At 46.1% G+C, this 22,636-nt stretch overlaps 1 pseudogene; it reads right to left on the bottom strand.

Annotated features, from left to right (window-relative positions):
- Positions 1–3,458: 3,458 nt before the first annotated feature.
- LOC114085866 (sphingolipid delta(4)-desaturase DES1 pseudogene) lies at positions 3,459–4,264 on the bottom strand (annotated as a pseudogene).
- Between the last annotated feature and the right edge of the window lie 18,372 nt (positions 4,265–22,636).

The raw sequence follows: 22,636 nt of genomic DNA, 5'->3' as shown, positions 1-22,636 counted from the left end.
AGGAGATTTCTTGAAGGCTTTTTTTTTTTAAAAACTATTCTTCATTCATTCCTTTACTTCTGCCTCTACCTGCCCCACACTCCCCAGGGAGAAGATGCTGAGATTTGGGCTCCTGAGAGGTTTCTGAGCCTGGACAGATAAGGCTGAATCTTCCTGTATGTTCCCAGAAGGGAGAGAGAACAATAGGCTCAATGCACAATGTTCCTGTCAGAATGGTGGACTGTGGGATGAGTCTGCTCGGACGCTAGGGGAGAGGACAGGGTCTCTCCTTGACTTTCCTTCCAAGTGTTCTCTTCCTCATTCAGAGCTCTTTACCCATGTAAAGAGCAAAACAGGAACAAAGAGAAGGTCTTTTCATGCCTTGGAATAATAAATGGTCTACTTTATATATATACATTTCTTTTTTAACAGAGTGCCAGTAAGATCAATTCTTTGGATCTAAGACTGGCTGTTTGTGGGCTTTTATGCTGTTTGACCTTGAGCACAGCTCTGGCTGAAATAGGTTCGAGATGTAAAAATCTATGCACCGCCCCCTCCCGGCCCTCTCAGGAGAGGAGCTGTAATTCACGCCCACACGGATCAATGCTCCTGTGCCCACAGCTGCGGACAACGATTACGCAGCCATCGTCCCCCCAGCACTGACACACAGAAGTTCTGCAGTCCCCACTCTCTCCTTGGCCAGTTGAGGTGTGTAAAGCTGGGCGCTCTGGACTCAGGGATGCATTCTGCTGTGGCAGGTGGGAGGATGCGTTAGCGTCCTGGGGTTGGTGAAGCTAATCACTGCCAGCTTGGTGACTTAAATAACAGAAGTGTATTCTTTGGTAGGTCTGGAGGCCAGTCATCTGAAATCCTGCCCTTGGAGGCTTTAGGGAGGATCCAGTCCCTGCCCTTCTGGCTTCTGCTGTCTGTGCTGGCACCACCCAGCCTCTGCCCCTCTTCCATAGCCTTCTCCTGGTGTGCCCACCTTCTCTCTTCTGAATGTCTCAATCCCCTCTCTGCCTGTCTCTGGCAAGGACACTGGCTATTGGATTTAGGGCCCTCGTGGATAAGTCTCCTCTCAATATCCTTAACTTAATCACATCTGCAAAAGCCTTTTTGCAAATAAGGCCACAGTCCAGGTTCCAGATATTTGATAAGAATATGCTTTTTTTTGGCAGGGAGCAAGGGCACTCTCTGTCCTACCCCAGAGGAATAAGAATCACTCTGTTGGATGACTTGGGTATTTTCTTTTCAGCTCTGCACCTGATGTTTGGAAATACAGAAGGTTTGTGTAAACTGGCATACTGGATAGTTCCTGGGAAGACAAAGGTGGCCAGATAAGTGCCATCATTCTGGTAATTTCTCTAATAGTGAAATTTCATTGATTCCAAATATTTCATAATGGGTATGATTGCTACGGCCAGAAATACAAAAGGGAAAACACTTGACCATTTACCTGTAATTTCTATCTCAAGATTCATTTATTTAATAGGAAAAAAATCAAGTTACTTTGAAAACATCTCAAATCCTCCAATAATTTCTCTCAGTCTTTTTAGATTTAAAGTCTGTCAAGTATTTGCCCTCCTCACCCTTCTTGGGCTGATTCTGATTTCACTGGCTGGGCAGACTGGATGGCACTGTGGTTGTGACAGAGCCTGCAGGCCCAACCTGAGGAGCCAGCAGGGTCCATCTGCTTGTGGCCAGGGCTCTGTCCTGGGAACACTCCAGCCCCGCCTGGGGCAGCTGCAGGGCTTCTTTGCTGGTTCCCTCTCTCTCAGGGATCACAGTTCTTCACAGCCTAATGGCCTGTGGCTTGGAACCCACTGGCCATGGGTTTTGTCTGGTTTTTGGTGGCTTCAGCATGGAGGCTAAGCCTGGAAAAGCAGGATTTGGGGTTTTCAAAACCTAAAGGCGGAGAAATTTTTTCTTCTCCGGCGTCTCCATGACTCTTTCCGACATCAGCCTGGAATTTCTGGGCCTGAACAGCGAAGGCTACAGGTTGTCAGGAACATGAAAATCCCAAACGAGAACTGCTCTGTGCCACTATCTCCGCTGGCCACCGGGTGACTGGTACGGTTTCCTTCGCCTTGATCAGGTTCATCCTCTTCACTGAGGTGGAGTTAAGGCCCAAACTTGTTTATTCCTGTGTGTGTGTGTATTTTTTTTTTTTTTTGGAGGGGTGGGTGTCTAAAATGCACACGAGTCCTCTGAGAAATATGATTGTCTAACTGTAGAAGTTTAAAAGCAGGATAAGGAGAGCCCAGTGCTCCCGGGGGCTGTCTCCCCTGGGTGTCTGAGATCTGAGGGCTCTCTGTCACCCACAGGTTCCATCTGCCTGCGTCTGGTGTCTCACGGAGAGCATCAATGTCTGCAGTGCCTCAGGTTCTTTGCCAAAGCACCTCAAAGCCCAGGGGACAGAGGTTCAGCCTGGCTCCTGGGCCCCCCATAAGTCCTGTAGGTTCCCTGGGAAATTGAAAACGGGAACTCTGGGCATTCGGGTCCCCCCAGGTCTGCTGTGTGTAACTGCTCTGTAGTGCTGGTCAGACTTGAGAAAAAAGTCCCAGCTGCTTTGAATGCCGTTGCAGGAGGACCATGCCCTGGCTGAGTGGACTTCACCAGGTAAGCTGATGTTCACCGTGGCTGATCTCCAGATGGCCAGATGTTAACATTCAACGTTCAAATCTGAGGCCAAAGCCAATTACTACCACCACTGGGAGAACTTATGGGAGATGAGAATGGAACTGATGTGTTATTGGAAATTTAATTCTTCGCTCTCACGAAAGGTGGAAAACACGCACTTATTATATATGCCTCCAACATGGTCATATAAAAGTCCTCAGCATCTCCTTTAAACATGTATATACTTCTTACATAGTTACAATAGTGTATAACATAATTTTGCGTTTAAGAATACATTTTTAAAAATTTAATAAGCACTGTGTTTAGGAGTCAGACTGCCCTGGATTCAGCAATATCTAATTTAGGTCTCATGTGTAATAGTAAAAAAATGAGTAATTCAGCTTGCAATGAAATATATTTCCATCACAGCCTCTTTATATTGTGGTAACTCAGACTTTTTATTTTTATTTTCTTTTGGGTGAAATTTTAAAGTAAGCTCACCCCAGTCCCCAGGTTACTGTATTTTATAATGTGAAGACCATAAAATTTAAAAATGTGATGAACACTATTTATTATGATCAATTGCTCAGTTTATTAGTTGGTTCAAGAAAAGTAAGACTTTATGGTGAAAATAATGCACTAGGAATAGCTTTATAAAAGCTTTCTCTGACATGCTTACAAAAGGACAAATGTGGGTGAAGATGTCCTCAGTGTGAAACACAATGCCCAGGTTTCCTGCAGGTGGAGCCGAGTGCAGATGCAGGCTGGCTGCTGAGAGCCAGATTTGCTCCTTAATACCATGGACATTTGCTCCCGCACTGTCTCCCCTCGTTGATGCCCAGTCGTTCTCCCAGAGGGTCTTACGGTATCACCCACCCAACATCACACACTGCTTCTATCCGGGAATTGTCAGCAGGGGAGACCGTCACATATTCAGTTGCAATTTTACTTACCAGTGGAAGGCTCTTCCCTGGAACGTTGGGGAAGTCACCATGTCCATTAAGACAGCCTGCGTTTAAGGTGAGTGAATCTGGAGGACCAAAATGTGCCCAAGTATCTGATCCCTTTAAGAACATAGAATGCTGAGCTGCAAAATGTTCAGAGATCAAGTGCAAACCTAGACCAGATAAGGATGTTGTCAATATATAAGCTAGAGATTTAATTCCCATAAGGTAATAAATTTAGGGCCATTGGTGATCTGTACCAAAGTACTGATAATTTCCAGATAAGAAATTGGTTTGGGATTGATAAACAGATATCCACAGGAATAAAAGACAGAGTGAAGAATAATCCGTCCTGGGGTGGGGGCAACATATTTATCATCATTCAGAGGAACAAGCCCTCAGAGTTGGCAGGAATGCCCACATGGATGCCATCAGTCCCAAGGTATTGATGATGATCCATGCAACACCTCTTAAAGGAAATCAAATATGGAACCCCAACAGGAAGATTAGCAAATTGGGCCAGAAATTCCATATAATTTTATAGTGGCCGAACTACTATTTGGGAAAACCTCATGAATTGCCAGAGTCACTGAGTGGCTAACATAGCTGTCAAAGGAGTAGGCCCTCAATGGGACCCATTTCCGCTTCAGAGCTTTGGCTGAGTGACATGTAGTCAACTGGGAGAGGACCATCATAATTAGAATCCATATAGAGTTGGGCATTTGATCCTTAGGTTTTTTGGCAGGATCTCCTGGTGCTGATGAGCAGGGCGGGTGGTTGTAGACACAGGCAGTCTTCCCGTGTAAGGTGGTTGGTTCCTAGGGGGGCCATGGCTCAGTGCTTTGGCTCACATATCCTTCAGAGATACCCTGAGTCCTGTTAAACACAAGCACTCATTTTCAAATCCAGTGCTTAAGTACCATTTCCCTGTGCTCAGCTAAGCTGGTGGTCCCTAGGTGTGCTTTAGCAAGCGCTATCAGCAGTATCGGGGCTGAAGTTCTGGATTCATGTGGACTTCCTGTCTTCCACTTTGATGACACCCACAGAGCACTTAAGGTACTGAAGTTGGGGGTGTAAAGGTCAGAGCATATTCATCTAGCTGCTGAATCAACTGTTAATACCACCAAAGTGTTACACGCCTCTTTTACATGGTTAAGTACTCAAAATCTATGCCTACACAGCCTGTTCCTGCCTTGAGAAAGACATCTGCATAAGATATCTGTTTATCTTGGTAAGTGTCCTTAATTACTTTGTCTTCTCTCCCTGGTGACAATTTCAGGAAGTCCTGGGACAAGCAGTTTCTAATTTAATGACTCCAGGTGATTATCGTGGTGGGGGTTGTCGTAAGGCCATGGATGGTGGCAGCAGCATGGAGCTGTGCGTGGAACACATTTGTGTGGTCTGAGCTAGGTCTTGAGCACTTACAAACAGGTTTTGGCTACATTCCATCCCAGAAAGAGATTCGACTGATTGCACCTTTAAGTTACACTTGGTGGTGAAATACAGTGTACTTCTACAGCTCAACCCTTGAGCAACATAATCTTTCAACCATCTGCTTAAACTATAGAATACTAATATCAAGTTATTTCTGTAAAAATACCTGAGGGGGCGAAAGGAAGAATCAAGTGATATTCCTAAATAAACATTTTAAAGGGAAAGAAGTTGATCTGCCTCTGAAGGTCAAACAGAGTCGCTGCGCTGTAATCCTGCTCCCCGCCGGGCTGCAGCTGGACCCCAACGCTGGTTTATTACCGGGTTCTCGTGGTTGGTTCTGCTGGAGTGTTCCTCACCGTCTGGAGGTTCATTGGGTTCTGATGGGTGCAGGATTCCCGCAGAGACCCAATGACTAGTGCCCTGGAGGGCTCGGGCTGCTGTCCCGGCTCCACAGACGGGGTGGGGCACAACAGACTATTTGGAGGCCACATGTCCAAGATCAGGGTGTGGGCAGGGCTGGTTCCTCCTGAAGCTCTCTCTTTGGGCTGTGGAAGGCGTCTTCTCCCTCTGTCTTCTCATGCTCTTCCCTCTGTGTGTGTCTGTGTCCTATCTCCTCATGAGGATGCCCGCCTGATGGATTAGAGCCAACTCCAGTGGCCTCATTTTACCTTAATTACCTCCTCAGCGGCCCTGTTTCCAAATACGATTACAGTCTGAGGTAGTGGGCTTGGGGTTTCAATTTGGGGATTATAATTCACCCCTTAATAACGGGGTTCTGACCCAAATAAAAGGTGCATGCAGATATGTTTGGAAACTTCATGACCACTCTTGTGTCAGATTCTGAATCTCTCTGAAAAGGACCGAGAGATTTTGTTTGTTTGTTTGTTTTTTGGTGCTGGGTATTGAATCCAGGGCCCTGTGCACGAGAGGCAAGCACTCTGCCAACTGAGCCATATCCCCAGCCCAAGGATGCTGTTTTGTTTATAGATGGGGCAGGTTATTCGGGAATTTGTTTAGCCAAGAGTCTACAACTACACACCTGTGGTGTCAGACACGGGGTTGAGAAGGACGCTGAGCTAAAGCACCTTCACGTTCACCCAAGCAGGTGGCACACCCGTCGCACTCCTCTCCTTCCAGGATTCACGCAGGGAGGTCTCTGAAGATGGTCTTTGTGAGCTCGGTCTCTCCTAGCTTGGATATCTGCCCCTGGGAAAGCATGTGAACATGAGAATAGCATCAAGATGATATGGTGCCCAGGGAGAAAGAGGGTCATATTCTGGTTCCTAATTCTGGAACAAGTCAATGAGATCCCTTTCTTTGAAAGGGAACTTTATTCAGTGATGCCATTTTTAAAACATCATATCAACTGGATCCCATTAGTTTATCAGAATCAATATTATGAACTTGGGTTGCTTTTTTGTACTGTTCTCCATGCATTTAAAACCTTAATAGCAAAACTGTAACTAATAGGGCTGGGGCAGAGAAAACAGGAGCGCTACAGTTTGGATATGGTTTGAGCATGAACCCAAGCATTCATGCATTTGCAGCATAGACCTCAGACTGGTGATGTTGGGAAGGGTGGAAGCTTTAGATGAGTTTTTATAAAAGAGCAAGCCCGACCTCTCCCTGCTCTCTGCCTTCCTGTCTTGCCCTGTGATCGCCCTCACACATGTGCTCCCACCATGACATCGTGCTCCATGGGATGTAGACAGGGGTCCTCACTACGGCTGAGCAGATGTTGGTACTATGCTTGTGAACCTCCATATCCATGAGCTAAATAAACCTCTTTTCTTTATACACATCCAACTTCAGGTATTTTGTTATAAAAATGGAAAACTGACTAGTATAATACTCAAGGCAGGGAAGTAAGGGGCTGCTACTCTCTAAATAAACAAGGAAAGCAAGGAAGGAAAAGAGAGAGAGACAGACACACAACACAAAGGAATGGGAGCATGTCAAAGGGACAAAGAGCAAACTGAAAGAGCTTCCAGTGACCAAAGCTAGAAAATTTTGAGCCAAATAATGATAATAAAGGATTATATCCCAAAGAATAATGATCTGAGCCCATACTGACATAAGTGCAATCCTTCCTTAAAGAGAATTCCACAAATTATATATGTGGACTCTCTCCCCACCTTTCCCCCTTGATTGTGGGCCAGATTTAGTGAAATCGTGTGGAAAAGGGACCAGCTTAACCCAGTGACCAGGGTGGACGTCGCCTGTGGTTCGTCATGTAGGTATCGCGAGTCTTTTGATGTGACGAGAAGGGCACTGTATATTTGTGGTGCTCTTCGTCAAAACCCTGTGATCCCAGCCTACAGTGAGAAGGCAACCGAACAGCCAACCCCAGGGATGTTTGTTCTATTATAAACCTGGTGACTCACTCTGCTTTAAAACTCACAAGGTCACGAAAACAAGGAAAGACTGAGACAGGGTGAACCAACTCGGAGCAGACTCTCGACTGAATCCTAGGGCTGAAACGGAAACTTACTGGAGAAACTAGTGAAATCGGCAGAGTGTGAAGTTTAATTAAAAGTGCCCTGCTAGTGTTAATTTCTTGGTTTTGACAAATGTACTGTGATTATGTAAGATGCTGTCATTAGGAGGAGGTGGGTGGAGCTCATGTGAGAACTCTCTGAAGTATCTTTGCAGTCGTTTTGTAAATCAGAAATTATTCCCAAATGAAAATATTCATTGAAAAATCATAATAATTTTCCTAATCAACCCGATGACCATCTGAGATGACGTTTTTCAGTGGTGAGGGTGTGTCGAGTTCAGAGGCACTCTCTGGTTCTGGGTTACTCAGAAAACCCTGAAGCCTTGGTCTAAAGTCTGTAACCAAAATTTGCTGGAAGATTATCACATGTCTGAGGTGAATTTTCAAAGCCATTTAAAAATGGTCTCAAATATTCTGAAATGTCTCCATCTCTGGGCAATAATAGGTTTAAGACTGCAAAGGACTGATGGGTCCTAATGGTCTACACCTGAATGGGTCACGGTGTTCACTAGGCCCAGCCAGACATGACCAAGGTCACTTGTTGCGGCAGAAGGCACCCTTGCCAGGACTTCGGAACTAAATATCTGCACCAGAGCCTAGGACTGAAGCTACACGTGAACGTGACACTTTCTGTATTGAACTCAAATTTTACAAGTATGATACTTTAGTCCAGGAATAATAATATTGCAACACTCAGCAGCTACCTTGTTTCGGTTATCGCTACACTGTCGGTTTATAATACCAAACAGGGGCTCACTTTTCATGGCACTTAAAGAAATACAATGGATCTTTTTGTGCATAGCAGAATAATAGCTTAGTATTTTAACTACCACGTATTCTAGATTGGGTACCAAGATTTCAGAGCTTGGGCATATCTAAAAGTCCTTCATCTTAGCTGAAAATAGCATTCTACAGCAAAGATTATTTATACATCTTTTGTTGAAAATGTTAGCTTCTATAAATTCAAAGTTATACTGAATTTATCTTCTTAAAATATTCGTTAGTCTACAGTTTTGAATTTGACTAGTAAAAGCAAAATGTGTTTGGAGTACTTCTTTTTCTCTATCACGCTCTTAATTTCTTCATGTTTTATATGCAGGAAGTTTGAATCCAAGTTGATTTATCGTAGATATTCTAAGACATGAATTTTGGAATTTTACATTCTCACGAAATCCTGAGAATCCAGAATCAGAAAAGAGTGATTATGGATTTCTTGCTGCTGCACATTTGGGATCTTATTATACAGCTGTGGGCTCTTAAATTTAGGCCCCCCCTTTTCCCAAGTGGTAATTCAATTCCAAAAATATTATAATTTCAATGAAAAGATAGTAGCCAATAGAAAATTATTATTGAGATAGTTTACATTTTTCATAGCAGGTCTTTGAGATCTCATGTCTGTGTCTGTCTTACTCTTTGTGTTCATGTCAGGGCTGCCAGTCCTGGTGCTCGGTCACTGCGTGACAGCATCCTTCTAGAAACACCCTCGATCCAGCCTGCCTGTTGCTTCCTCCCTGACCCACCAGGGTTTCTATTTCAACTTACTGAGAGCAGCCTTGTAGACGGCACTCCTGATCTGGTCATTGCTGTAGTGCTGAGTCCCTCTGAGTAATTAAGAAACCCAGATGAACCATTTGAACTTTTACCCTTAATTTTTGTGCTTTGGCTATTTCCTTCACTGTTCTCAGACCAGACATTTTTGTCTGTGCTCAATTCTTTGTAATACTTGTCAAGTGCAGCAAGTAAAAACTGACACATGTAACACTCTGGTTAGTCCAATCATTTTTCTTAGAACTATGGGCTCAAATGAGCACATGAGCTACCTTCCAGTTACTGCAGGTGATAGTGTCACCAGATGATTCCAAATGCTGACTTAGCCTATGAAATCTATTTTCTCCAAGCTATGGCCACATATTCTTGGTGTTTTGTGGCAGCACCCCATTTCAGAACAGCAATCTCTGATAAAAAATAATGCTAGCTGATGTAACAAATAGACCCCCAATTTCCACGGTTTTGCATAATCAACCACAGTTTATTTCTTGCTCTGTAACAATCTAGTTGGTAGAGATCAGGTGTCTTCTGTCTTGTTGATCTATGGTCCCTTGGGGCCTTGCAGTCCCCTGCATTCAGCAGGTAGACCAGAAAGCATATGAAGAATGAGTGCTCATTAAGCACTTTGGCCTGAAATCATACACCTCACCTCTGTTCATCTTATGGGTTAGAATGCTGTTTCCTGGCCACATCCATAATAGAGGCTGGGAAATAGAATCCATTTTGCAAGGAAGAAAAGTAAAATATGGCTTTGGTTGTGCAGCCGATGTTCTGACCACAGTGTTTGTGAGAGTGGGACTGGCCTGTAACTCTCCTCTTTTGTGCATTCCTTGTCTGCTGCTTGATAACCTGAAGTTAGACCAGTTCCGCTAACGAGCATGAAAGGCTATATATCCTTTATAAAAGGACACAAAAGGTGCTATTTCTCCTTTTCCTCTTTCTTGGAGAGGGGATTACAATCCCAAGCACCACAAAAAAAGGGGGGGGGGATTACAGAATGGAGAGTTTGACTAAAGAGTTGGGGAATATAAAGTTAAATAAAGAGGGAGGATAGTTAAATAAAGAGGGAGGATAGTTAAATAAAGAGGGAAAGGAAATTAGAAGAGAAAAAATTTACCAGGCTATAGGTGACATCCAGTGTGGTCTAATTTTAAGGAGTCAATGGGGTGTAACAGTAGAGAATCTATTTGTTCTTCACAGTAACCATGTCCCCCTCCCTGTGGCTTGGTGTAGTGCAACTGAACATGAAAAAATAAAGGTGATTTTAATGCACTATGTATTCCAGGATAGGACAGGACTGGCCTAGTACAGTAATGAATTGCTTTTTTTTTTTTTTTTTTAACTTTCAGAATGAGTATATAGCTATAAACAGTTGAAGCACAGAGGTGAAATTTAATACACTTTGAAAAAACAAACAAGTGAAAATAAAGTTATCATCAGCATACATCTTTGTTCTTATGGCCATATTTCCTTAGTTAAATCCCCAGGCGCAGGGTGCCCGCCAATCTGGGCGTGCACATTTATAATTAATATGCTGCCAAATCACCCTGCAGAAGAAGGTCCCAGTTGAAACCCTCCTAATCTGTTTGCTGTTCCCATCTGCCTCAGGTCTTCCAAGAAATCCTCAGAGCTCTCATGCACGTGGGGTATCCTTCTCCATTGTCTACTCTGGCTGCTGCTGTTTCCCCTTTGACCCACTATTTATTGGCTCATTTCAAAAGAGTTTGCCATTGGTGGGGAGGTAGAGCATGTGCCTCAAATCATCGTCTTGAAGCCAGGAGTCTCCTGATAGATATTTAAAATATGTTTTTTCCTTATTATCAAAGTGAAGTGTGCTCACTGTAGAATGGGCAGGGAGGCGCCTGGAGCCTGGCAGAGGCAGGGAGATCTGGCACCTCATCCACCAGGAACGAGGACGGGAAAAGACAAGCTCTTTCTCCAGCTACCCAAGGTCGAGGCGCAGCTGGTTTCCTTTGTAGTTTCCCCAATGCGGCAGCGGGGTTTTACTGGGGGCTTGTAGATTGTCACGGGTGGTCTTATCAGGTTGCTTCTTGACCGTCCTGCTCCTGCCTCGCTCGCGCCTCTGAACAGGCGACAGCCCGGAACCCCGAGGCGGGCTGTGCCTTCATGCAGTGAGATCTCGCCGCAGGTTAATTCAGCACTGAATGACTCCAAACTCATGAAACGTGTGACATCAGTTGGTGCCACTCGATTGCCCACGGCGTGAGGGGAAGAGGGAAGGAACCCTGCAAGAGCCATTGAGATCCGGACTCGATTTCTAACACGGGACATGGTGGGGGCTCCCGCGCCACCAGAGAATTGGCCTGAACTTCCCCACCCTCCTCCACGGCCTGGGTGGCTGCTGCCTCCCCCTGGGCCCTGCTTTCCTGGGGCTGTCTTCAGCACAGGTGACCTCCATGGGCAGGGCTTGGGAGGTGCCCTCCAGGCTCCCGTGGGGTCCAGGCTGCCCAGCCCTGGCCCGCGGAGGTCCCAGTGAATGAAAATGTTCCCATGGTGGTGTTCTGCTTTGTTGCTGGAAATGAGACTCCCCTGTGTGATGGCGTGTTGTACTTGTCAGGGGAATCCAGGGCCTCTGCATGCTGGGCAAGCGTCCTACCACTGAGCTACATCCCTGGCCCTGAGTTCTTAACACTGACTTAGTAAAGGAGATTAGCACTGGTGATGGTGGGCCTCGTCCAATCAGCTGAAGGCTGTAAGAGAGAAACTCAAGTTCCCCAGAGAAGAAATTCTGCTTCAAGACTGAAGGTCCCGCCCCTACCTGAGTTACCAGGATGCTGACCTTTTTTTTTTTTTTTTAAATACAGATTTTAGCCTTGTCAGCTACACAAGCATGTGAGCCAGTTCCTTACAATGAACAGCATCACACATGTACACACATGCACACTTGTGTGTGTATAACCCATTCTGTCTGTTCTTTTGTATGTCCTTTTGGTACTACACACATGTGTGCAAATACACACATATACATCTCCTTCTGCTCTGTGTGTTGTATGTACAGTGTTCATGTGTGTATGTCTCTTATCGGATCTGTTTCTCTGGATAACTTGGACTGACATGCCCTGTGAATTTATTTTAATTACACAAATATGGAGAGTCTATTATAGAAAATTAGAAATGACAAATAAACCAAAAAAATTATGGTAGCAGTTTCACTACCACAAAATGATCACTGTTCACTTTTCAAAAGGCATATGTAGCTATACCTATTTCAGAAAGGTATATTTTATACATTTTTGTAGATTTTACTTTTATGTTATGAATAGCTCTGTCAGTAGGTTCAAATTGGCATAATTACCGCCAACCATTATGCTTTGGGGGTTATACAATAGTTAATTTAATCCTTCCCTTCCTGTTGGGAGATCATATCATTTTTGTGTTTTTGCTATTATAAACAGTGCTGTAAGGAACTTCTCTTTGTGATTTTGTCTATTGCCCCTTGAGGACATGTTCTCCTGGCCTTCCTCTTATATTCCCACACTCTCATGCACACAAAATAAGGTTTGTTTTTTTTCTCAAAATAATAATTTCTATGGACGGCTCACCCCTTTGAGTGGGGTTCATGGATCGCTAACGGTGGGAAGACCTTCAGGATCTAGTTGAATTTCATCGTTTTACAGATGAACGGAGGCTGACAGGGAGGGAGTGCTTTTGCCAACACAGCACAGCCAACGTGCAGCAGGGGCAGGCCCAGGACCTCACTTTCAGGGCTCTCTTCCAGATGACCAGATCCCACTCCCCTCAGCTGCTGGTTTTTTCTCTGGGAATCTTTATCCCCCGCCAGGGTGATATCCTACAGTTCAGGGAAAGTCCAGAGAGCCCTGTCAACACCCACCCATCGCATCTGCCCCTCTGAAGCCAGCGGGTGATGGATGAAAGAGAAAACTGCAAGTCCTCAATTTGTTTTTGCTCGACTTTTTGATCAGGGGAACTATCTGGCAGGCAAGATAGATGGCTGCTACTTCACCAATGTTTAGAGACTGAACTGAGAAGAGGCAGTAATTAATCACAGCAATAAAATGTCTCTTATTAGGAAAAAGGTTTTGTGTTATAAAAGTAATATATGGTCTGTAAAGCTGGGCTTGTTGAATAGGAGGAAGAAAACCAACTACGTGTAGGTGTAGATATGTTGCCCAAAGAGGCCATGGTTAGTGCTTTGGTGGTGGATTTACTTGCAGGTTTTGGGATTTTCAGTTCTTTTAATATAAAGTTATGATCACATCTCTGCATGTGTTTTCCCTAACACCTCATTTTAAACACCGTCTGTGTCAGTTTTGACAGCTGTGCAGTACGCCACACATGAGGGTGCCGGTTGAGCACCTTCACTGTGGAATGGCCGGAGCCTGGCACACTTCCTGCAGGTCACGTTGGGGGGAAAGTTTCATATGTTCTATGGTCACTGGGATGGTTGGCTCCCCTGGAATATAGGCAGGGACAAAAAAGATTTCCCTCAACTAGATACAGGATAGAAATTCTGGAAAGAGTTATTTCAAGTTTAATGTTCATGGGTAGGTCTAGGCTTCCCTCAAGTTAAGTAGCTGATAATGAGAAATAAGATAATCGAGATGCTCTAACCTGACAATGCTCTCAAAAGTCTCAAGTGCTACTCGAGGGAAGCACTCTTAACATACCTGTGTTTGCTTTATCAAGTACTTTGAAAACGGTCCTTCTTTCTGTGCGTTGAATTTGCACGATCCCTTATCAGGGCCACCCTGACCCATTTTGTCAAACTGAGACACCTAGAGAATGTGTCAATCCCCCGAGCCCAGCAGCAGATGAACCTGGGATATGCATTCTTCACCAACAGCCCAGCACGTCTGATGCAAGTGGCACATTAGCTCTCTCCAAGGGACACACGATGCTGGGTAATGGGGCATGTGGGTGGGTGCAGACCCACGGTTCACTTCTATTCATCAGGGAACATCTCCCCCGCTGTCTTAGCCACTGGCGGTGAATCAATCTGACATTTTCCCCATATAAACTGAACTCATACTTTTTGGAGTCCACATTTTATATTAAGATTAGGTTGCAAATGATACCAAAGATTACTGGCCACCTCCTCTGTGGTAGGTATAAGTTTTGAAATTTTAAAATAATTTTACTTCATTGAAAGGGGAGGTTTAGACCTTCTATTTCACAAAATGAATGATAATTTTCCTTGCATCAAACTCTATTCAAGCGTGATTATGGTCTGACTAGATGTGGCTCACCACGGGGCACAGGGTGAATATTAGTCTTTCCTCTGTTTCCCAGATGACAAGGGAGACAGAGCTGGCAGTTAGGAACAGCAGGTTAGCCTGGTGCATCTGACTCAGGGAGCAGAGGAGACGAGGAGCTTCACCTGTATGTCTGGGCCAACAGCTATGGACCACTGGACTAAACACAGCAATCATTAAGGAAAGAGTGGACTCAACAGCAGAGACCAACAGCCCATGAGAACACGCAACAGACTTGAAAAGACACCTTTCCACAGAAGCCAGTGAGCCTATGAAAAGATGCCCAGCATCTTACTTTAGAGAAATAGGGGCCGAAACCAAGATCAGATGCCATTTTACACCCACTGATAGGGCTATAATAATCACCATCACAAGAACAGAAATTAACATCCGTTGGTGAGGATGTGGAGAAATTGGAACCCACTTCTGGGGGAAATAAGTCACTGTGGTTTGGTGGTTCTTCAAAAAGCAAAGTATAGAATGACCACAGAACCCAGCAAGTCCCCCTCTCGGTGCATACCCAAAGGAACCGAAAACATACTTTCAAACAGATGCTTGTACGCCGATGTTCATTTCAGTGTTCTTTACGACAGCCAAAAGGTGAAACAGACCAAATGTCCATGGAGAGGTAAGTGGGTAAACAATATGATTCACATGTACAATGGAGTATTACTCAACCTGAAAAAGAAGTGTTGTACTGACGCATGGTACATTGTAGACGATCCTCAGAAACACGAGCTAAGGGAAAGTGACCAAAGTCTACATGTCCTGCATTCCATTGGCAGGAAAAGTTGTGACGAATCAATGCTACAGAAGGTAGACGGTGATGCTTGGGGCTGGAAGAAATGGGGAAATAAGACAAGTGCTAAAGGACATGGGGATTCCGCTTGTGGAAATGAAAACATTCCCCAACGGACTGTGGCCAGGGTTGCGTGACTCTGTGAACACACTGAACCCACTGGATTCTGTGCTTCAAAGGGGTGAATTGTATTTTTGAGAATTATATCCCATTAAGACCGTTTTTACAAAAAAAAAAATTAGTTAAATATATTTATAGTTTATATTTCCAAAGCAAGGGGATGGAACAAATTCAGGATAATTATCCACATGGAATTCTGATAATTTTGCAAGAGAAAGTAACAATGGACTACTTCAAGAAAACAGAACAACACAAAGCTACGTATTAGTGCGCAGCCTGTCATCCAAGAACCACCAGCTGGCTCTGCGTCGCAATCACTTTGCCCATTAATATTAATAGGATGATAATGATGAAGAAAATGGAAAATATTCCTTTTGCATATTGGCTGAAGGTACATATCTGGAGAAATTTTTCTGTATACATAGGTGTCTGCGAGTGTGTCTGTGTATTGTGTGTGCATAACCTGAAAGGCACACTGATGTGTGCAAACACACTTGAACCTGCGTGTTTAGTTATTCACACACATAGATCCGCTGGTCAGAGGCTTTTTGTTCCTTGGTGGCCCTTGTTCTCGTCACTTGCCCTTGGAGTGAGCAATCAGCGTCTGCCCTTGATGAGACGTGCTGCTCTCTAGCCTGCAGCTGGGGCCGGAGCTGCTGGTTCTGCGAGTGTGGACAGGTAGGGAGGCCTCTTCTGCCCAGCGCTGGATTCCTTCTGGATTTCATTTTCTGTTTCTCTAACGTCTTTCACAATGTGGGCAAATTCAACCAAAAACCTTTTTCCTTGTATTTTTCCCTCTTCTTTCCCTGTTCGCAGGGGTTGGAAGAAGAGGGAAAAATACAAGGAAAAAGCCAAATTTTCAAAAGCAGGGCTGGGATAGAGCTCAGTTGGTAGCACACTTGCCCTGCAGGCACAGGGTCCTGGGTTCAATTCCCAGCACCACACACAACCCAAAAGCACAATTTTCAAAAACAATGACTATGTCACTTGTTGATGGTTTGACTTAGAAGGCCAGGGCAGAACACCTGCACCTTCCAACAGGCCCAAAGACAGAGTCAAGACAGACCCTAATCTGTGAGGAGAATCGCTGCCCCTGAGAGGTTTGTTGGGACACGCAGGGGTTTTGTTGGGAATGCCAGGTCCTCTCAGGAGCACTGGTTCTTATAAACCTGGCACTTTCACTCCTCCTCTAAGCCTGGGAAAGCACGTGGTGGTCTTTATTAGCCCTGGCTGGACAAGTGAGGTCCAACCCTGTCCCACTCCCTTATACATTGAGTACCTTTTTACATGACCTTGAGAATCAACTTATTCCTAGAATCTTTCCCCCTAGGTTTAACTTTAGGTTCACAGCAAAATCAGTGTCAAGTACGAAGAATCCCCATATGCTCTCCACGCCCTCAGCCTCCCTGTTATTCACATCTCCCACGAGGGTGGTGTGATCGCTACAATCTAGGAACCTCTGTTGAGACATCATATCAGACAGAATCCACGGTTCACCCAGGGCCCATGCTGGATATTGTACATTCTGTGGGTTTGGACCCCTACAATGACATGCATGCACCGTGGCAGTACCCAGAAGCCCTCTTGCTCTCCCTATCCATTCCTCCCACCCTAACCCCTGACAACCACTGGTCCTTTCTGTCTCCATAGATCTGCCGTCTCTGGAGTGTCGTGTAGCTGGAATCATACACTCACTATGCGTCCTTTTCAGGCTTATGTTTCGCTTTCTAATTAACTGCCGCTGTCTTCCCTGATGGCTACACCACTTTGCATTCCCGCCCGCGACGGATGGAGGATGAGAGCGCCTGATGTTTCTCATCCTCATCCGCGTTAGGTGTTGTCCGTGTTTCAGGTTTTGGTTGTGGAGTGGTATTTCATGGTCGGTTAGATCTGCAACTCCCTAAGGACATAGGCTGTTCAGCATCTTCCTGTGTGCTTATTTGCCATTTATCTTCTTTGGTGAGATGTCTGTTCAGGACTTTTGCCCATTTTTAAAAGGAGGTTGTTTATTTTCTTATTATAGAGTTGTAAGCATTCTTCGTGTGCTTTGGATATGAGTCCTTTTGCAAAATACTTTCTTTCCGGCTTGAGGCTCGTCTTTCTGTTCTCTTGACATTATCTTTTGCCAAGTAGAAGTTTTCAATTTAGCAAAGTCCAGCTTATCAATTATTTCTTTTGCGGCTTGTGCTCTCCGTGTTTTGTCTGAAAAGTCACTTCCACACTCAAAGTCATCTAGGGTTCACCTGTTTTATATTCTGGATGTCTTATAGTTTTGTGCTTTACGTTTAGGTCAGTGATCCATTTTAACTTTTGGGAAGGGCATCTGACCCGAGTCTAGTCTTGTTTGTTTTGTATGTGGATCACTGACCATTTCTTAGGGAAAAACTTCATGACTTCAAGAAGTGCTTCATTTCCCCTTTGTGTAGGCCTTTTCAAAGTTAAGTCATTCAAAATAATTCTTAACCAGTTTTCAAACACAGTTAGAGAACGCTTTCCTCACAGCGTCTCTGTCGGGGGCATGAACTTCTTGCTTATCATGTAGAAACAGCGTGGGCCCCAGCACAGCGCAGATCTGCTCTCTCCTTGATCTGATTTTCTTTCTTTCTCACCTTGGTTAGTATGGCATTTATCAGTGACAGCCAGTTTCAGGTAAACAATGAGCTGGGGAAAAGGTTACTGCTGATTTCGGTGTAGCCAGCAGGCAGCCGTTGTATGGGGCTGAGATCACAGAAACAGATCCTAAATTGTCTCTGGAAGGGGTAACAGAAAGCAGAAGCCCCTGAGCAGGCGGAGGGGGTGATGGTGATTCAGTTTTACGGCTCCTTCCCTGTGAGTCATCGCAGAAGCAATTTTCTCTAAGGGACCGGGAAAGCTGTTTACAGCACAGGGCCTGATGGGTCAAGCTGAGCCTAACTCTGCAGAGTGGATGAACCTCTGGGAGGGTGGACCAGGCTGCAGCCCCCTGCCCACCTTGGATGAGAGGGACCCCCAGCAGGAAGCCCAGGTTCTTTCCCAAGGTGGGGCTGTCCTTGGCTTCCTGAGGCTCTGTTGGACAGGGGAGCTGACTGAAGGCAAGCACCCAGTGACTTTTGTACAGTGCTTGTTCCGGGGCTATTCCTCCATCTTTTCCCTCTCCTTGACCTTCTCCTCCCAGTCCACCCCTCACTCAGTCCTCTCCGTTGCTCGGGATTGGGGTTCTGAGGAAGCTCCCCTTCACACCAGATTATCGAGTGTGTGCTCTGGGCCCAGACCCTGGACTAGCCCTGGACACCGGGTGGGGAGAGGGAACACAGAAATATATAAGACACAGTTCCTTTTCCAAGGGGCCGGGGGGCGTGCGTGGTATTAGACTGAGGAGAATTCTTAATATCTGTGTCTTGATCATCACAGTGTCAGAAAACACAGTTGAATTTTCATCTTTAAAATAATCAAAGTATGTGTGTGTGTGTGTGTGTCTATACACACACATGTACTCAGTATTTCTGAAAAGATGAGTGGTTTTCCTTGGGAAGGGAGGGGTGGGTGGGGACACGATACCAGGGAAATATTTCATGATATGTCCTTTGAACCTTTGGACTAAGAGTATGCATAGCTTAGTCAATGTAGTTAAGGAAATAAAGACTTCGCCTCCTATGAGCCACAGACCTTCCTACTCTGTCCCTGAGCCTCAGCCAGCTCAGAGACAGGTGAAGGGACAAGATGGTGTGTGGGTGGAGGATGCCTCTTATGAATATTTCTTGGCCATTAAGATAAAAACCAAAACCAATAGTGCAACCGATAATGCATTTGTGTTGATATGCCTGCATCGTGCTTCCTCAAAATGCCTTCATTGCCATAATGACCCCATCCCATCAGTTGAGCCAGAATGTCACACCCTCCTTGACCACATGCGCCTCAGAGAGAAGGTACCACTTGGGAGCACGGTGGCATTGATGATGGGCATCCATTTGTCTCTCATATGTATTTAGCTGAAGAATCAGTCCCTGGGTATTGGTAGGAAAACACAGTAGAAGCAAAAGTCAAACCTCTTCTCAGTTAACCGAGAGGGTTCTGCATCGTTCCAAAGTGAGCGTGCCCGGTGAACTCGGCCGAATCTGAGTCCAAGCCATCTTGACAACCTCCCTCCGTGGTCTGGAGCTTGCTTTCCATCTGTTCCAACAGGTCTTGATGCGTTGGGTTGCCAAGAGGCGATGCCAGACGGAAGCTGGGATCACTACGGTTAAACCACGAGAGCTGGCAACCAGGGAGGCTGGAGGTTGGACCTGTAGCCCACGGATCAGGGCGAAGGGTCGAACCAGGCTGAACTATGTGCTGCCAAGGAGGCAGCAAAGTTGGCAGAGCGGAGGACCACGATTTCCAGACAGCCAGTGGGTGGTGCCTAGGATGCCCAAACCCAGGTTTGCTTCTCGGGAATTTGACACACAGAGCAGGAAAAAAACAAATTACTCAATGGATCCACAGCACTAGCACAGCCCAGAGCCAGGAGAGACTCTGGGAGCCGAGAGGCCTCCAGTAGGGCTGGATGGGTTGGCTGAGTTGTGTTTGGAGAACAGGAGGCAAAGAGGGTGGGGCGGACGTGGGAGCACAGCAGGGGAAGCGTGTGGCACATGGGGCCAGGGAAAGGCACCAGTCTTCGGAGATCAGTGCAGCTGTGCAGAGAGAGAGAGGTCGGGCACTCAACGGAGGAAGGAGTTTCATCTACCTTCCATAGGACATGGGAACCCCGATGTCCTCCTTCACATCCTTAGCTGTGTATTTTTGGGCAAGCTACTTAACCTCTCTGTGCCTTAAGTTTTCTCATCTGTAAAATGAGAAAAACAAAATGAAGGTTGCTGTGAGCACTAAATATATGCATACATAAGGGTCTTAGAGCAGAGCCTGGCATGCACTAAGTGTTTAATAAATGCTGGCTATTGTTGCTGTCATTACTGTTACAAGAAGGTCAATCTGATAGGTTAAATTTAAGGATAGAGAAAATGGAGGCAGATGGATCAGTTACGAGGAGCAGAGTAAAGTAATATAAACCCAGAAGGTGGTCCACGCAGTGGAAACTCAGAGGAATCCTAGAGAACTGGCCACCTCCACGGGGAGGACAGGGAAGACCCCAGTGACCACAGACTGGAGTCGGGTGGTGGGCGAAGCTGAAGCCATTAAGAGCTGTGGACGTCACAGGCAGGGGTTTGGGGCATGGAGGGAAGGGAGTCTAATTTTAGCAACTTTGAGGTGACAATGGGACATCACTGCGAAATGTCAAGTGTACAATTGGAGATGGATGACTGGCGCTCCTGGGAGGGGACGCGGTTGTCACTGTGGGATTCAGGATGCTTCTGGGCATCCGAGAGGTGCCCTGGGGGTGGGGGAGGAGAGGCTGCAGGACACTGACTGTCCACTGTCACCTCAGGGAGCAGACGGAGGGGGAAGGGGCTGGCACATGCTGGGCAGAGGCTCAGGAGAACATCCAGGTAACAGACCCTGGAGCATCAAACAACGATTGACGCTGAATTTTAAAGCACAGACAACTTGCAGTGGGTAACATTTAAAGTAAAATACTTTATAAAATATGAAGCAGTTTTGCTGTGGTTTTCCTGTTGGGTAGGACAAATGCATAGAGAGAAACAGCACAGAAGAACAAGCTTGGTTCACAGCCGGGGCACGTGGCTTCTGGTTTCTTTCTGGAACTCCCGGCTTCTCTTCTGGAATTCTGCAGCAGGAGACGTGACATTCCCTTCAGGTCACAGCACACATCCTCAGAGCGCCTGCTGGGCGTCGGGGCCTGGGAACACCAAGGGGCACAAGGTGAGTCCCAGCCTGGAGCCGCTCCCAGGGAGACCTGGGCCCCCTCACCTGTGCCCTGGGTGGCCAGGTGTGACAACACACCTGCAGTGGCCCCAGCAAGTCAGGCTCCAGGGCTCTGCTTCCTGCTGTGGGACCCCGCCCCTGGCTCCGTGTCCCCACGTGTCCATGTGCTGCTGGGCTTTGGACCTCCACACTGAGTTCTCAGACAGCCTCTCAGGCCCCTCTGGCCCATTTCTTTCTGAAATTGTTCTGAGCCACCGCCCTCCCGCCAAGCTCTGGCTGCTCTCACTGCTCGGCACGCGCCTCGGGACAGCCTCTCAGCTCAGGATTCTCTCTCCTGCCAACTCCGCATCCCTCATGACTGTCTTAGTGCATTTCCTGCTGCTATGACAAAACACCTGCTTTACAAAAAGAGGCTTATTTAGTGCACTGTCCAAGATGGGGTGGCTCCATCCGTGTGACGTCCGGTGAGGACCTCGTGGAGATGGCATCACAATGGTGGGAACATGAAGAAGAGATCAACGAGACAGGAGGCAAGAGGGATTCAGAGGCCAGCCCCTCTAAAACAGCCTGCTCTGTGGCAGCTACCCAGGGTCCTAAGAGAACTGCATTAACACCTGCTGAGGCAGAGCCCCTGGGGACCTAACTTCCTCTCACAAGGCCCCACCTCTCTAAGGCCTGGCACCTCACATATCATCACCCTGGGGCCGCACTACACACGAAGCTTTGGGGGACACTCAACCACAACCAAGACATACCAATGGCGCCCTGCATGGAGGTCCACGAGCGTTCTGTCCACCTCCTCACTGAAGTCTGCTCCAGGTAGGGCATCGATGAGCCGCCATTGGTCAGTCACGGTGTGGACTCTCTGCAGGTGGCCCCACTTGCTGTCTGAGTGCAGAGCCTGCGTGCGAGCAGCACAGGATTGGCAGAGTTTACACAGTGCGCTGTGGTCCCCTGCGTCTCTTTGGGATTGGCATAAATTTAAAGCCTGAATTCAAAATCTGTCCTGTTTTCTACTCAACAACATTCCCTTGAATGGTTTAAACCACATTAATAATTCATGAAAATTCAATATGCTTGATTTTCTCTTATGCTCTTCAAATGCCTGACAGGGCAATTATTTTTTATTTTATTTTATTTTATTCTTGCGATGGGGTCTTGCTGTGTTGCTCAGGCTGGTCTTGAGCTCCCAGCCTCAAGTGATCCTCCAGCTTCAGCCTCCTGAGTAGCTGGGACCACAGGCCTCCACTCCCACATTTTAACAAAGAAAACCCTTCCAAGTAACTTTTAAAAAGTCTTATAAATCCAACACTGATAATCCAACAGTCTCAAGTTTTCTAAAACACGCCAGCATTGTTTATAAATTCAGCTCAAATCTCTTAGATCTTTCAACTTAAAATCCTAAGTCTGAAAATCAACTGCGTTTTAAAAATTGGAATTGTAGCCAATCTGTCAATGTTGGGGCTTAGGATACCCTAAAGTGTGGTGGCCCTCAAGTATGGCACCCTGGCAGGCCAAGTACTTTGAAGCAGAGGGGATTGAAAGGGCTCAGAGGAGGCTCAGAAGCAAGCTTCCTCTGGCCTTCTCCTGCCCCCTGTCTCCACTCCCTCTTGCTCCCCAAAAGCAAGTCACAGAAACCAGAGTTCCCCTTGCCCAAGGTGGG

This window comes from Marmota flaviventris, chromosome 3 (genome assembly GCF_047511675.1).
Source record: "Marmota flaviventris isolate mMarFla1 chromosome 3, mMarFla1.hap1, whole genome shotgun sequence".
Lineage (NCBI taxonomy): Eukaryota > Metazoa > Chordata > Mammalia > Rodentia > Sciuridae > Marmota > Marmota flaviventris.
This window is presented reverse-complemented; position numbering and strand designations above follow the sequence as displayed.